The following is a 15,588-nucleotide window of genomic DNA, read 5'->3' on the forward strand; positions in this document are numbered from 1 at the left end:
CTGAACATGAGCTCACGGAGGAAAGCTGCCACACATGGAGAGGCTGCTCCTGGAAATAAACACAGAAGAGGCAAATGCATAGACTGTTAGCAGTGGAGAAGGCACCAAGGTGGTGGTCATGGTCATCAAACCAAAAAACAGAGGAAAGGGAAAGGATCTGGTATAGAGGAGGCAAAGAGGAAAAGAACAACAAGTAACAAGGCAGAAGGATGTAATTGAGAAAAGTCTGTTTTACAGGATCAGGGAAGGATTCACACACATATCCTCAGGGTCACCTGTGCATGACCCCAGTGCACTGTGTTCAACACCAACATCACCAAGCAGCAAAGCTTGGCTGGTTGGCAGCAATGTGGAAGTGAGCCAATCAATTGCCAATGAGCCACCAACCCTCATTACTGCAAACAAACCACGGATTATCTGAGAAATACCATGCAAGTGTTAGCAGCTGTGCATGTGATATGCTCATGCTAGCAACATGCAAGGGAAGGTTTACCCAAAACCAACATCTCCCACCCACAGTCCTCTCATCTAGAGCCTCAAGAGCTGAAATGGAATTATATGTTGTGGCACATGAAAGAAGAGAAGACTAGGTGCAAAGAAATTCTCTTCTACCGCTGTGCTCTTGAGGAGTAACTGGCCCAGATCTTGTCTCATGTAATAACTATTTTGCTGTCTTCAATTCTGACTGAGGATGATAAGGATCTGCCCCACTCACTATCTAGGGAAGCCAAAGTAAGTTGCAAAAAGGCTAAAAAAAAAAAAAAAAAAAGTGAAATGAGGAGGAAAAGAGAAAAGAGTGATCCCAAGAAGCTCTGGGGAGAGTTAATGGAGGAGGAGAACTCAGCTAATTACATTCCCAGAAATCTCACCACTTCCAAATGAATTTTTAACTGGAAAAAAAGAATTATTTTTCCATTATTTAACACAGAAGGGAAAAACTCTAGAGAACACCATACCATCCCCCAATATCTACCACTTCTGGACATCTTCAGTTCTTCTCTCTGTATAAACTTGAGTTCTGTCCAGACTGGTCCTCTTGACCACGGGGAGAGGAGACCAGAAGTGAATTCAGCCTCATGCAAACTCGAGGGGCAAGCCCAGCTGACAGCTGGCTCTTTAAAGTGAAGCCAGAGATATATGAACTCATACAGATCAAGTCAGGATTGCATCCCTGAGAACTGAAGTCAAAGAGACTTGCTGCAGAGGCCCCAGTTGTGGGCTGAAGCAGAGTTTTCTATTTAACACAACGATGCACCCAAATTCCCCAGGTCTCTGAAGGCAGTAAGAAAGCTTTGCCTAGCATTGGACCCTGTGGGGAGGCTAAATGATGCCACAAACCAAAAGCAACCAGTACCTCCAAAACTGAGAACCCATTCTCCTTCCACACTCCAGGGGCATCCCCCATGACAGACCACCTCTGCACTCAGCGAGTAGCACCCAGAGCATTTAGGTCACCAGAGAAGATGTATCATGTCACAAGTAAGGAGCTTTAAATATTTTGCTATTGCACTGCGTTTTTTCTCTTGGGCTTCCTATGAGGATATCAGGGCCGGTGTAATTCAGCATAGTCATTCATGACGGCTTGGCAGGACTGCAACATTGCTGCATCCAGGCAAGTTGCGGCCAGCCTTACATGAGCTGCGTCACTCCTCAAAGAGCTTCAGTGAGCCACAAAGGGATATCTCAGTTATGCTGCCACATGTGGTCTTCTGTCCCATATAGTCAAGGGAGTAGCACTGAAGACATCTTCTATGGCATGGCACAGACATGGGCATTTAGTATCGTGATACTCCATTTCTACCTCTATGTAGTTGCCACAACGGTCCAGCCCCCTCCCTGAATAGTTGCTTCGCCCAGAGGGAAGGATTTCTCAGTCTGGTTGTCAGCATTACAATTCAAATGCTTTGCAAGCCCCCTGAGAGAGGTCTGCGTGGAGCCAGATGAGCTGGCAATCCCTCATGAGCCATATACTGTGAAAATTTTCACTTACCATGAAAAATTTCACTTACTCCTGGAGATAAAGTAAAAATGGAGGGTAGATATGAAGGAAAAAAACCCACTGATTTATTAAAAAGATGGAGAAGAACGCTAAGATTAGTTTTGAGATGAGAGGGCTGATCCATACCATTTGAAATAATCTGCAAAACTATAGCACAGTTGGACACTCCAGGTCCTACCTGGGACACTGCATCCCCTAATGCCCGTAGAAGATGTTCCCTCTGCAGATAATAGAGCTGAATATGGGGTGATTTCCCTGGCTAAAGCCCCCTCACTGCCTTCACAGAAGTACTTCCTGACTCCTCATCTCCCATTGCACCAGCCCAGGAGCACAGATACCTTGTGCCTTGAGCTCCAATGATCCCCAGTTGCAAGATGGTCACTGGGCACTATAACTGGGGACCTTACCTCTGGGCTTCACCAAAGCATTGCACAAGACATACCACTAGTTGTCCTCACATCAGAAAAAGAGTCACCTAGCCACCTGGAAGCCCTGAATGCCTAGGAAAAGGACAAAAGGACAAGACAAACATGCAGTAACACTCCCCCAGTGGCTCTCAGCTCCTCATGCTCAGTGGCTCACAAGTCCCTGTGGCACCGTAAGTTTAAGAAAAACTTAATGATGTTTGAACTTATTTCTCCTTCCCACCCTCAATATTTGCCCAATTCTATCCTGAATCTATGTTTCTAGCTAACACAACAAACACAGCTGAGCTGAATTATGGGTTGTGTGAACAAGTCCCTTCTTTGTCTGTTTTAAAACTTCTTTCATTTGATATCTTCTGGTCCTTGCGTTATGAGAAAGAGTAATCACTCCCTGTTCACCCTGCCACGCTGCTCAGGGTTTTATAGACCTCTATCATAGTCCCCATCAGTCATCGCATTCCTATGGTGATGAGATGCAGTCTATTAAAGCTTTTCTCATATAGAAGCCGTTCCATCCTTCTGATCTCCCTTGACATCCCTCTAAATTGTTGCACGGGGAGATCTGATGTCTCAATACAACAGCTAGGAGCTGCAAGACATGCGAGAGAAAGGTGCAGGAAACTTGCTATAACTGGCCCAAACCTCTAAAAGTGAAAAATGATTTTGATTATTTCCATCTTTAACTATCTCACACCCACGGGGGGCCAGTCTTTCAAGCAACGTTCAGGCCCATGATCTGAAAACATGGCACCTTAAAACTGTCTCAAACTGTGCCTCGAATCGCTGGGCAACTCTGAAACTCTTGACTGCTTTGCCTGGTGAATTCAGCTCAGCCGTATTGCTCTCCTGTCTTCTGGCTCCCGGAAAGACCACAAAATACTCAAGGAAGAACACAGAGGTAAGAGATTTCCAAGGAGCTCTTGTCTCCCACTTAAGCAAGTGAAACTTGGAACCACAGAAATTAGTGGGAAAAGAGGAGATAGGATTTTCTTTGATGAAGTCAGGATTTTAGTTTGGTATCTTTCTACTTAAGCAAGAGGGTCTTAAAAGGAATTGAAGGTAGGAATACTCTTTGTGAAGCAGGAAAGGGTGTTGGGATGTAGCAGTCCCTTTAGCAAACTCACAATTGTCCACGTAGCTCTTAGTGTTCTCTATCAGCATCCTACAGCAACTCATTCATCTTTTAGGGATGCAGGGATGAAAATGTTCTCTCCTTGCTCCCATTTTTGTTCTTAAAAATTGTTCCATCAAAGAGATCTATGAAAGACTCGATTCCTAGCTGACAAGCTATCTGTTTAAAGTTTATGTGCCCAGGAACATTCACAAAGACTTATTAATGGGAAACTGCTAAAGGGAGCAAGCCCATAGGCAGCTGCTACACAAACATCTCTCTATTACTGTTTAATGCTCCCCAGCCTGGTGAAGTAACACATTCTCGCTCCTTGCCATGCCCTCTCCCTGCTTCAGTGCTCAAGACTTGCTTATTGCCGGCCAGCAGGAACTGATAGGTCTCTGAGGGCCTGACAGAGAGACAAGACAGCACATGGACATCTACCTCCCCTAGAGGGGAGGAGCAGGATGCGTGACTTGCCCTGCATCTCTGGAGCTCCAGCCTCCCGCAGCAGCATCAAGAAAGGGTGTCATCGAGGAGGTACCTGATGAGCAGTTCTCCAAGTCTCCCCCTGAACCACGGCACATCAGCCTGCAGGGAAGAACTACAGCTCACACTGTGATGAGGTAGACATAGAATTAGCAGGGACATGCATCTTCTGAGGACCGGAAAAGCAGTTAAGGAGCAGCCAATTTTAAGACTGAGTAAATAGAAACAATCTCCAATTCATAGTGACAGTCTGGAGTGTTTTAGCACTCTTTGCTCCCTGGAAAGATCCCAGAAGACATGGAGGGAGCTGCACACGGATGTTTCAAGTGGGAAAAGATTTTGGGGGGGAAGAAGGGCTGGAAATAGATAGAGCCTGAAGTTCCCACCTTCTCCAGGACAGTGCTGCAGGGCATCCTGCACTCTGAGGACAAGAAAAAGTAGAGAAAAAAAACCCACACAAAAACAAAAAACACAAGCACATTGTTGCCATTGCCTGGGAGGAGGAGGAGGATGACGACGACAGCAATACAGAGACAGACATATGGTACATGACTTCTCTTGGGTCTGCCTGGTGAGCTAGTCACAAGGAGATACCCTTCCCTGGCAGCTCCACAAGTCAGGAGAGTGGTCTTTCCCCTTTCCCAATCACTTGCTGCTCAGGGAAAAGTGCTCTCCCCAGCTCTGGCTTTATTCAAGTTGGGAAAAATAAAGAAAATAAAGAAATAAATTTCCCTTCTTGAAATCAAAGATTTATCGGCAAATGCCGGCACAGCTCATCAAAAAAGAGGAGGAACGCAGCTGAGATGAACGGACAGTAAGGCTAGTGCTGCTTCCTCTTTCTAATGCACATGTGAACAAACGCCACATTTCCAGCCAGGCAATGATATATTAAATCTGACTGCTATCGCCAGTGCTTTTTCTGGTATGAGATCTCAAACCTTAAGGTTCTTCCTGTGGAAGTAGAGCCGTATAGAGCACAATCACCCCTTCAGGCCTACCAGTCACATAGTAACACCCATCTCCAGTTGAGAATCGTGAAGTACACCAGATAGTAGGGACATCCTGGGGAACGGATGGTCCAGAAGCACAGCATAGCTGGGGGAACAATAACAGCATTCCCGGGCCCCTAGACCACGGTGGATAGGTGTTCAGCTGGGTCACAGAGTGACCCAGCCATGCAAACCTGAGGGGCTTTCAGGCTCCCCTCCAGGGATTTGAGTACTCAGCTGTGGACATGCCCTTATCTTGGCAACTGCAAACAAGCAACTCAGGCATTTTCTGTCCCCCAGCCCTGCAGCTGGGAGTTGATGTGGGCATATTGCATCCTGCAATACCCACTTCTGCAGGATCCCCTCACTTCTCAGAGGTACAGGGCATGTCTGCAGTTTCTCATCCTACACCAGCCTTCTGCCCAGGAAGGCTTGGCCCACCAGCTTAATATTCTGCTCTTCTGCTAAATACATATAGCCGTGCAGCTCAGTTTCCTTGACAAGAGGACAAAACAGTAAGAGCCTTCAGACAAGAAATGGGTTTTAAGTATGGGAAGCATTTCTTGTGATGAGAGGCAGAAGAGGCTGGAACTGTTAAGTCTGAATGGATGAGAGATCCTGGTGGAAACATGCAAACATCTTTGAGCACAAGCTTATGCCAAGCTTCCTCCACAGATCAATGTTGCCCATTTTTTTTTTTCATTTTGATGTCTCCATCACTTTCATTATATGCTCCTGCTTATGAAGGGCTCTGAATTTCTTCATCATCCATGACAGGATCTAGTCTCACACCACTCCCAGGAGGAAGAGGTACAGAGCTTCTTCTATAGGTAGGGAAGACAGGGAAGAGCTCTGTAGAAGGCAGACAGAGCCCAAGATGGTATTTAAACCAACATCTTCTCTAACCCTATGTAAGGGCTCTAACAGTCCATCATTTTCCTCTGTTTTAGAGCCAGATTTTCAGAGGCGCTTAAACATCTGGCACAGAAGTCTTTTGAAAAATTCATCCTCTGACAGTGAGGCTTGCTGGAGACTGAGCACCCTTGACACTCCGCCCTGGACAGTGGTGAATGCTGGCATCCCACAAATATTGAAAAAGCCTGGACAAAGTCACATGTGCTCCATGAATGGATGAAGCTGATTTTATATAAATGGACAGTAATGATGAGTCTTTTCTGTCCCAGCAGCTGCGTGGGAAAAGCCATCAACGTTAGAATCAGACACTCCCCAAACACCCACAAATCTTTTTAATGCAACAGCCTCATGTATTGATTACCCACAAGGCCCTGGTGTGGCCAAATTAAGCAGCTGCTGGGAATACCCACAAAGATTTATGGACTCTGCTTTGCAGTATTTAGGTTTCTGTGAGGACACAAAGGATTTTTGGTATCACTCCATTTGTTCATGATATTACTTCCTTTTATAGGTCCAATAAATTTTTTAAAAAGCACTTTTATTGAGTCATTTCCTAATGAACAGCCAAACCAATTGGCTTTTTAGAAGAAGTCAAGGTAATACTGACAGTTTCTGTCAATGCAACAAAAAACTAATTAATGTTAACTCTCCAAAGTTCACAGCTCCTCATCAGTGTGGAAATATCCTGGGACCAAAGGGCATAGAAAGACAAGATCCAACGTCGATATGGTACCCGTGATTCCCTTAATATACACCATCATCTTTTACTGAGCCCAGGACTGGACTTCAGTAGTGAAACATTCCTACCTGTCAGCCCCACTCAGCATCTATTGCAAGGAAGGCCTCCCATCTATTGGGAAAGGTTTTCTTTGGCTCAGCTTTTAATGACAGGCTGGATATTCTGATGGGGCATCCCAAAACAGAGAGAGACCACTATATCATTCTACACCTCTAACTGGTAGGGGAGAGGAAAATAGGACCAGTGCTGGGTTCCACCTAGAGATAATCTGCAAAGCACTTGGACCTGGAGAAGGAGAGCCAGGTTTCGCAAGGACTGAGGGAAACATGGTGGGACTTAACAGGGACAGGTCAGAAACAGTGGGACAGAGTGTAAAGGCGGAGTCAGAAGTACAAAACAGCCTTCTAAGCTCCTCATCTCAGCTTGCAACACCATCGACAGCATCCAGTGCAACCCCTGGATGCAGACCTCGGAGCAGGCCTTGGAAAAGATGCTCTGATCTAGAAAAGTAGCCAAGATTTAGCAATAGACAAGAACAACTTCCCTCAGCTTAGTTTATGAGAACAAAAATATCCACTCACAGCAATTAAAATCATTGTAAGTTATTCATTGACATTGCCAGACCAGAGCAAACTCCTCGCTTGCACACGTTGGTCATTTAAAGAGGTTTGTTTGGGGCAAGCTGGAAAATTACAGGGGGTGAGGAGACAAATGACACCGAGATCACCTACACTATTGCTTGCTCTAAGTGAATTACACTGGTTTAAATTCAGATATGAGGTTGTAGCCAGAATATATTTCCTGGATAAATAAGCCACTGGCCTCTTATATTTGTAACTAGGCAACCTGCAGACATGTGCGTGTAGGATGCCAATGAAGTGTTTAGATTGGTTATTATAACCTTTTATTTACTGTTGGGCCAAAGCTATTCCCTCACTCTGAAAAGGAGAGGAAGGTTTAATGCCAAGCTGAGTGAATTTGGACTCCTGCCTTATAACCAAGTCCCACAAGACCAAAAAAAAGAAAAAAAGAAAAAAAAAGAAAACAGTATTAGATCTTTGTTTCCCACAAGCACCAGATCAAGGGTCCCTGCTGCAGCTCCTGTACAAGCTCCTGGTATGAAGACTAGGTCTTTAAACATTTAACATGCTAAATCAAGAGCATAGAAGATAGAAAAGTAAAAAACTTGGAACAGCCCAATTTTAAGCCTTTAGAGACAAACCTCCATTAAACTTTCATGCCCTCCCTTTAGCCTTCTCACTGCCCTGCTCAGATCTTATTTAGCAAGCACATGGCCATAAGCAAGCCTGGGAACGTGCTTTAAGGAAATTAAAGAAGATAACACACACCAGGGTCTGGTCATAAGACAGCATAACACAATCTCCGAAGAAACCAATGCTGTTTTTTTGTGACATGCTATCACGGACCGCTCTGGGGTGGAAGGTTTGCAATGAATGTTCACCACCAAGTATGACAGCACATTTTCAGCCTCGTTGGATTAGGGATTTTTAAGCACAACTTTCTTGATTCTTTCTCATTACACCTAGATGTTTTTCGTTACCAGTCCTGCAAAGTTTTCAGTGGAAAATAAGGAGGTCACATAGACTTGGTGGTCATCCCAGTACTGGGACACAGTATTTTGGGCTAAAGTATCACTCACCAAGATGATCTCCAGCAGCAGCTAGTAGTTGTAAGTCTCATCTTTAGAAACCCACCAACCCCTGGAAGGCGGAAAAGAAAAAAAAATCACCTGTACCAGCATGAATTGCAGCAGTTCTCTTTATAACTGGAAGTAGCAGTGTGTGTTTGGCAGGTCACGTTTTGGACCCCGTAACATGCACCTCAACCTGCTTTCAGAAGGCCAGCAGAAGTGCACTTGCATTGCATACCAAACAAAACACCATCGTGCGCGATGCATTGCACGTGTGGGCATGTTCTTGGCAACAAATACCACCAAGACCAAAAACTACTTGGATTTTTAAGAGCAATCAGACATTTATATAGAGAATAGGAACCTCCAGGATTAGAAGAGGTCTTTTTAAAAAAGTAGAATAAAAATGAAGGTAATTAGAGTTTTAGCATCTATATTTAGTGAAATTTTCTCAGTCTCATGGAAATGATTAAGAGTAAGCTTCTTGGTATGACATTCACTTCAATACAAAAGATCTCAGTGAAAAAACTTCCAGAATGGTTCAAGCTGAATTATAATCCTCCCCCTCTGCCTCGTGTTCTGCAGAAGCTTTTCCAAGTTTTCCATTTTGTCCAGGTTTCGCCTCATACTCCGTGCCCCCTTTCCCTTTTCACAACCCTAAACCGTTATCTCCGCCTCGGCCCTGCTGGAAGTGCCGAGGGAATGGGCCGTTTTCACCTCGAGGTGCTTTCAGCACGAGCTGGGGGCGCGAGCCGAGCGCTCCAACCGGTTGGCGCGTCCGACGCGGGCCGTTTCACAGCAGCGTATCTGCAGGGAAGCAGATCTGGAGTTCCCCTTGGGTGAGCTGCCGTGGAGTAAAACCAGACGTCGCAAGCAGATATGCTTTCTGGAGATGAAGCTTCTCCCCCCCCCCCTTTTCTTTTCCTCCAGCCTGCACAGCTGGCTTCTCCCTGCGCTATCTGCACTTTCAGTCGATTCACCGCGGGGAGCGAGCGAGCTAGAGACACAGATGGGAGCTTGCTTCCCATAACCGCGTGTTTCACCCAGCTGAGGAGTTTGGGAATTGATCTACAGTTCACAGGCATGCTACCTGGGTACTGGGATCATCTGATATGTATCATTTCAGCAGCTTATAAGGCTCGTATGATGTAGCGTAAAACCAGTTCAAACCATTTGCTTCAAAAAAACGCCGGCTCCCTCGTTGCTACCGCGGCCAGCCAGGCCTGACGCACTGTTCTTTAGAAACATGGCTTTTCCTGGGGAGCTGGAAACAGTGAACAGTTATCTCCCAAAGAATACAAAATGGAGGGAATAGCTAGTGCACAGAATCAACCAGGGAGTCCACGGGACTGTGCCACAGCCCTCAGTCCCAGGAAAAAAAAAATCTGGGTGCGCTCCCTGTTCTGTGGCCCACAGACGCAGGAGAGCTATGAATATGATCACAGAAGGATTTTCAGCCCCTTGGCAAGTTTGGGCCAGACTGAGCAGCCGTAGGATTGCTCTAGGAAACAAACAGGCACGTGGAAGGCAAAGCAGATATAGCAAAATCACTGGAGAAGATAGAGGAAAAGAAAAGTATGGGGCATTAGCTGCTGGCTGTGCTGGCCATGCTTTGCCTATCTGCCCTCAGGGCAAGCGATGCCACCCAGCCCCGTGTGCAGCAGACACAAGGTCATTTCAGCCCCAGAGGCGAGGACAGCAGGTTCCTCTCCCAAGCAGCCACAGCTATCCTGCCCCACTGCTTGGAGCGTTAGCAAGCCTTGGAGTGCCTCTCCCCATGCAGCAGACCCTGACAGGCCCAGAGGAAAAAGAGCCCCGCATAGACTTTCTCTCCCTGCTCACTGCAGCCCAGACCTCCTCACTGGTGGGTGATTCAACCCCATTTGAGCCCAAAGAGCCCGCAGGGTGCAGGTTTGTGCCTAAGGTCGAAAGCACCCTGGGGCATCCTGCCATGGGCTGCGGATGGATGTCTTAAGCTTGCCAAGGTCCATTTGCATGCTCCTTCACTGCTATAGTTGCTGTTTCCCCCTTTCACTCCTTCTTAGTCAAAAAAAAAAGCTTCCTTTACAATTTCTTTCTCCGTGCCAGCAAAATGCATTTTTCAAATGAGCAGCTCTGGCATTAGCAACCCTGGGAAAGCGGAGGCAGCTGGTGTGAGCGGCATTCTCTGGAGGAGCCCTAATGAGTGCTTTTCCCCTGACATCAGCGACCTATTTCTTGTGTTGGTTTTTGAAGCACAGCGCCAGGCAGCCAGCCGCCTGCCTTCACACCAAGCAGGGCAAGCATGGAACCAGGGCGCTGGGACAGCCCTTGGCACACCGCTGCGTCCAGTTATGGGCTGGCTCCCACCACAGCTGCCCCAGCCACATGTCAGCAGCTGCGCCATCTGCCCCATGCCCTCACAGCTGGAGGCACTCAGGCCCCCCGAGCCAGACCCCCACTCAGCTGGGATCCCACTTTGCAGCAAGCACCAGTGCAGAGAGACCTTCCCCAAAGAGGGGCTCTCCTGGAGACCCAACAGTTGCTTTTTGCCCCTCCACGTGCCTCTCACTAACAGCAAGCCCAGGAACAGGCTGCTGAAGCTCTCTAGAAGTAGCAGGGCTTTGAGCAGTCTTCTCAAGCCAGCTCCCTTCCCCACTTGCTCCTGCACCCTCTTTGGTCGGTGGTCACCGCTGTGCAAACCCGTGGGGACGGGTGGGATTCCTCTCCTGCAAGAAGCAGGACATAAGTGGCTTTGATGGGTAGCCTGGCTCCCTCCGAAGGGAGACGCTCGACCCACCGCAGCAGCAAGGCATGCAAAGCAGCAACGTCTGCCCAGCTGCATGGCCAGGGGATACAAGGGTTGGGGAGCTGAGCTGGGGAAGCTCCAGCTCCTCTTCACATTACCCATTAGACACCCATATTGCAGCCCCACAACCAGTGCTGGCCCAGACATTTCTTAAGAGGTCTTTGGGACGTAAACTGTGCCCTTGGTTGATAGCCTGAAAAACCTCAGTGCTGGAACTAACTTTATAAATACCAAATCTGAACAGCAGCAGCTGAATCCAGTGAGCCCACACAACCCCTTGCCTCTCAAAGGGAAACCTCAGAGCTACTCTGGGCAAAACAGCCAAAACCTCTGAGTAAAATGCTGTCTGTGCACAGTGCACCACTGCTGTCACCAAAGCAGATGAGAAGCGGGTGGCAGCAGGACCTTCGGCCTCCCACAAGCCTGAGACAGTCACAGGGAAAGCCAGCAAATTTCTTTTCCGCTCCTCTAGTCATTCAAGAAGCGTGGCTAATTGCTGCGCGTGTTTCTCTTCCATTAGGCAGAATTATTGAACATTAAACAATGCGTGGAAAAGTGCGGAGAAGCAGATGGCTCGGAGGGGCTGAGTACCCCTGCTAGTCACATCCATCCTAGCAACAGGAGGGAATGGAGGTTAGGAAATGGGCTAATTAGAGGAATCTCTTTCCCAAACTACTCACTGAAGAATTGGCTCCAGTGAAAGTCATGTAATTGCACGGAAACGTTGAGTACAGGCTGGCAAGCAAGGCACTCAGGCTGCTGAGAGCCTGGCTGAGCAAGGGCTCTCTCTAACCAGAGAGAGGAAGAATGACCCACTGGTTAGGACTAGGTGCCATAGCACCCAGAACCGCACTGCTGAGGCAGCCGCTAGTGGGGACATTGCTGCAGAAGAACAGATGCTGACCAGGCTGCTGGCTTGGGACGCAGGGAATGAGTTGTGACCTGCTGGAGTTCAGTTCCTCACTTTGGGGAAGAGAAGACACCTCCTATATCACAGCAGAGTTAAGATAGCCACAGCCAGAGCCTTAGCTCACCATGTCTGGCAAGTATTACCGGGTTTCTCCAGCTTGAAAGCCAATAGGTCTTGCTCCAGCAGACCGTGCCAGAACCACAGGGCTACTTTCCAGCTCCCAGCTTTGCATACCTGGCTATTTTATGCCCGTTTTTCCCTTGCCCTAGCGCTGAATCTCCACATAAAGTACCAACAATTCATCTAGCCCGTGAGAAGATGCTACCTACCCCAGAGGGAAAGGCGAAGGGATATTCCCAGAAGCACACGAAGCCCAGGTACTGCTGAACACTTCTAGCACACCTCTTTCCACCACGCTCCTTGCTCCATGAGCTGTAGCCACACTCATGGGGATTAAGTGGGCTGCAGCAATATGACTCTGGACAGAGGAACAGAGTTTATTTTACACATGGCCCTAGAAGGGACCTGAATCAGCCTCTTCTCCATTACCTTGTACAGGTTTAAATAGTCATTTTCCCTCCTTATGAGGAAGTTTCACATAATAATCCCACCCATCAGCTAGTAGAGCCAAGCCCCTCTTATAACAGACATCTTACTCCTTGGAGTCCTTTTCCTGGGTCAGCTCATGCCCAAATTTACCTATTCTGAATAGGAAAAAAAAAATCAGGATCCTGATAAAACCTCTGCAACTTTTTGTACTATGACATTCTGACTTACTTATGAACCACCAAGCAATACTCTGCAAAGAGGGTCTTACAGGTACAGAGACAGTTGCAGACCAGGCCCGTATTTCCCCTTCCTAGCAGAGGGAGTAAAGCCACTGCGCCTGTAAGTGTCGGGCTGCCTCTTACACAGTCTTCTTTTGCATACTGATGCCAAAGCCTGTAGCCTCAGATCTAGGTAGTTGGTCACCCCAATATCCATGCAGGTATTATGTAGAAATCAGAACCAGAGTGAGCAAACAGCAATAGCTTCATGTATGTATATTGAAATAATTGTCACAGGCAATTCTTTTTTTTCTTCCCCTCACTGCTATTCTAGCCCAGTGCAGCATTGCCTAATGTGGTCAGATCTAGTGTTACTGCAAATGCTATAACCATCACAGGTACTCAAAATAATGCTACCCCAGTGATTAATGTCTAACTCCCCCATAAAAACGTCAAGCTTATGCCAGAGCAGTGTGAAAAGTGAAGCACTCAAGACCATTGAAGTGAACAAGCAATCACTCACATATGCCAAGACCCCTCGACTATATAAATCTTTACTGGAAAAGAGAAAGAAAGAGAGCCCTAACCCACATGATCCCACCTCTGTTAGTGAAGATAACGGCACGTGGCCAGGGCAGGGTCTCACCTGGCTGATCCAGCACACAGCTGTATCAAACACCAATGTAAGGTCTCAAGCATCCTATGTTATCAGTGCAATATATGCATACATTAGGTATGTTTATATAGTAAAAAATATAGTGCCTTCATCTGCTCTGTGGCAGTCCTGTAACAACTTCTGGTGTAACCAGACCCACTGCAGTGCATGGGGCCAGCCAAGCAGGAGGTTTGTCATGGGAAAACAGCTGCCATAGTGTTTGCAAGGCTGATGTTAAGGTAATGGAAGGGATAAGTTATCTTTTATTTCATACCTACTGAGAATATGAATGTGTCACCCCCACACTCATCTGCCTTGTTTTTCCTGCTCTCCCCTCAATATATTCAAGAAAGCAAGCAAGAAGCTGCCCTAGCTCCCCTGAACCTCATTGATTGTTCTGAATTCATCTTCTCTCCATGCTGGTCAGAGCAGCTTTAGTGGTGGACACCTGCCGGCCACAGGGCCACCCAGATCACCGCTCAGCCAGTTGTGAGCTGGAGTCTGGAGGAGGGCAGTGTGTAGTACCCACTGCTTCTGCTACAGGTAGAGACTGAGGATCTCTGAGCAGCCTCAGTGGTCTCATGGGAGAGGGCCACACATCCATCTGACATTGCGTCCTTCAGCTCCCCCACCTCTGCTGGTGGTGCAGAGGCTGGACAACAAGGCTTACTCCTGGCTGCTGTTTTCCTCTCATCACTGCAGCTCTTCATCTCACCTCAGGTCCCCAGGAATACCACTCAGCTGTTCAAAGAGACACCGGACAGAGCTGTGACCACATTGTAGGGCTCCATGCTCATGTCTCTGAACAGATCTACCCTTTGCAATCATCAACCAGTGAGTACACAAGCCCCCTCATCCTCCTGCTCCATCTGTCCCAGCCACCAAGTGTGTGCTCACAGCAAGAACTCATGTGGAAGCATTAGGACAACCTACATGGTAGACTCCACAAGCTTTGCCTCCCACCCTCAAGGTATTCTGCACAAAGGACTTGACTAGCATGGTATCCTCAAGGACAGACTCTGGGAGATCACCACGGAGGAAAAGAAACAATGCTGGACACAGCAGCAGCCATCCCAGATGTCCCAGATTTGTTGTTCCCAGCCCAGGACTGCTTTGTGCTATAGAGCTGTATCAGTTGCTGCCAGTGCCTCCTCTGTATCAGTTTGTCTGTCTGGAATTCAGAGCTCAGTAAATCTCTCGGATACTGTTTTCACATATAGGCTGCCCACAATCTTATACTTCATTTGTGTGTGCAGTGGAGCAAGCCTATAAATAAAGGAATTCCTCCTGAAGCAGGTAATAGACAGAAGATAGAGTTTCTGATAACACCAGCAATAAAACTAGGCGGAAGCTTTACAGTCTCACACTTAGACGGACGCAGGAGCAGGACGCTACACAAGCCTGTTAAGGGAGGATAAAAGCACCCAATTCACTCTGCTTAGGAAGATACCCTTAAAAAGAGATCCTTGTAAACCCAGCTGAGCACCCTTGCTTGTTGCTACAGGCTGTGTGACTAGGTATACACCGTGTCGGCTCCCATCAAAGCCCACGTGCTCTTGATGGGGAAGAGCTGCCGGCCCAGCAACCCAGCCAGCTCATCAGACCCTGGAAAGGAGGGAAGGGACAGGCCCGTGGCCACCTGCTCTCCTGTGGCCCAATCAGACCTTGAGGACCACTATTCTGCACACCAGCCAGACTGCTTGGGGCTGATTCAGGTGGAGTTTATGAACTATGTGAGGCATCTGTGGCATTATCAGCCTAATTTTGCAAAGTGCTTTGTTCTTACTGCCAGGAGACTCTTTTGGGACAAAAATAGACCCGTTACCCTGGTTATGGAAGGGATCTCACTGAGCCAAGTCAGAGCAGTGCCAGAGAATTATTCCCCTCCCAGAGCCTCTGGGACTCCAATGCAGCTCTAGAACTACCAAGAAAGAAAAATCACCACCAAGCTACATTGGGTTCCCTCCTCGGGAGTCTGCTGGCCAAGACACAAATTCACACTGCCTTGACCCCTAGGCAATTCCCTAGGAAAATGCAGACAAGACCTCCAGGAGTCACACAGAGCACAACCTTCATCTCTCCAGCCAAGAGCAGGCCCATCACCCCATCCATCTTCTCCCCTACCCACTCCCCTTGCTTTTCCAGAGGCC

Source organism: Rhea pennata, chromosome 10 (genome assembly GCF_028389875.1).
Source record: "Rhea pennata isolate bPtePen1 chromosome 10, bPtePen1.pri, whole genome shotgun sequence".
Lineage (NCBI taxonomy): Eukaryota > Metazoa > Chordata > Aves > Rheiformes > Rheidae > Rhea > Rhea pennata.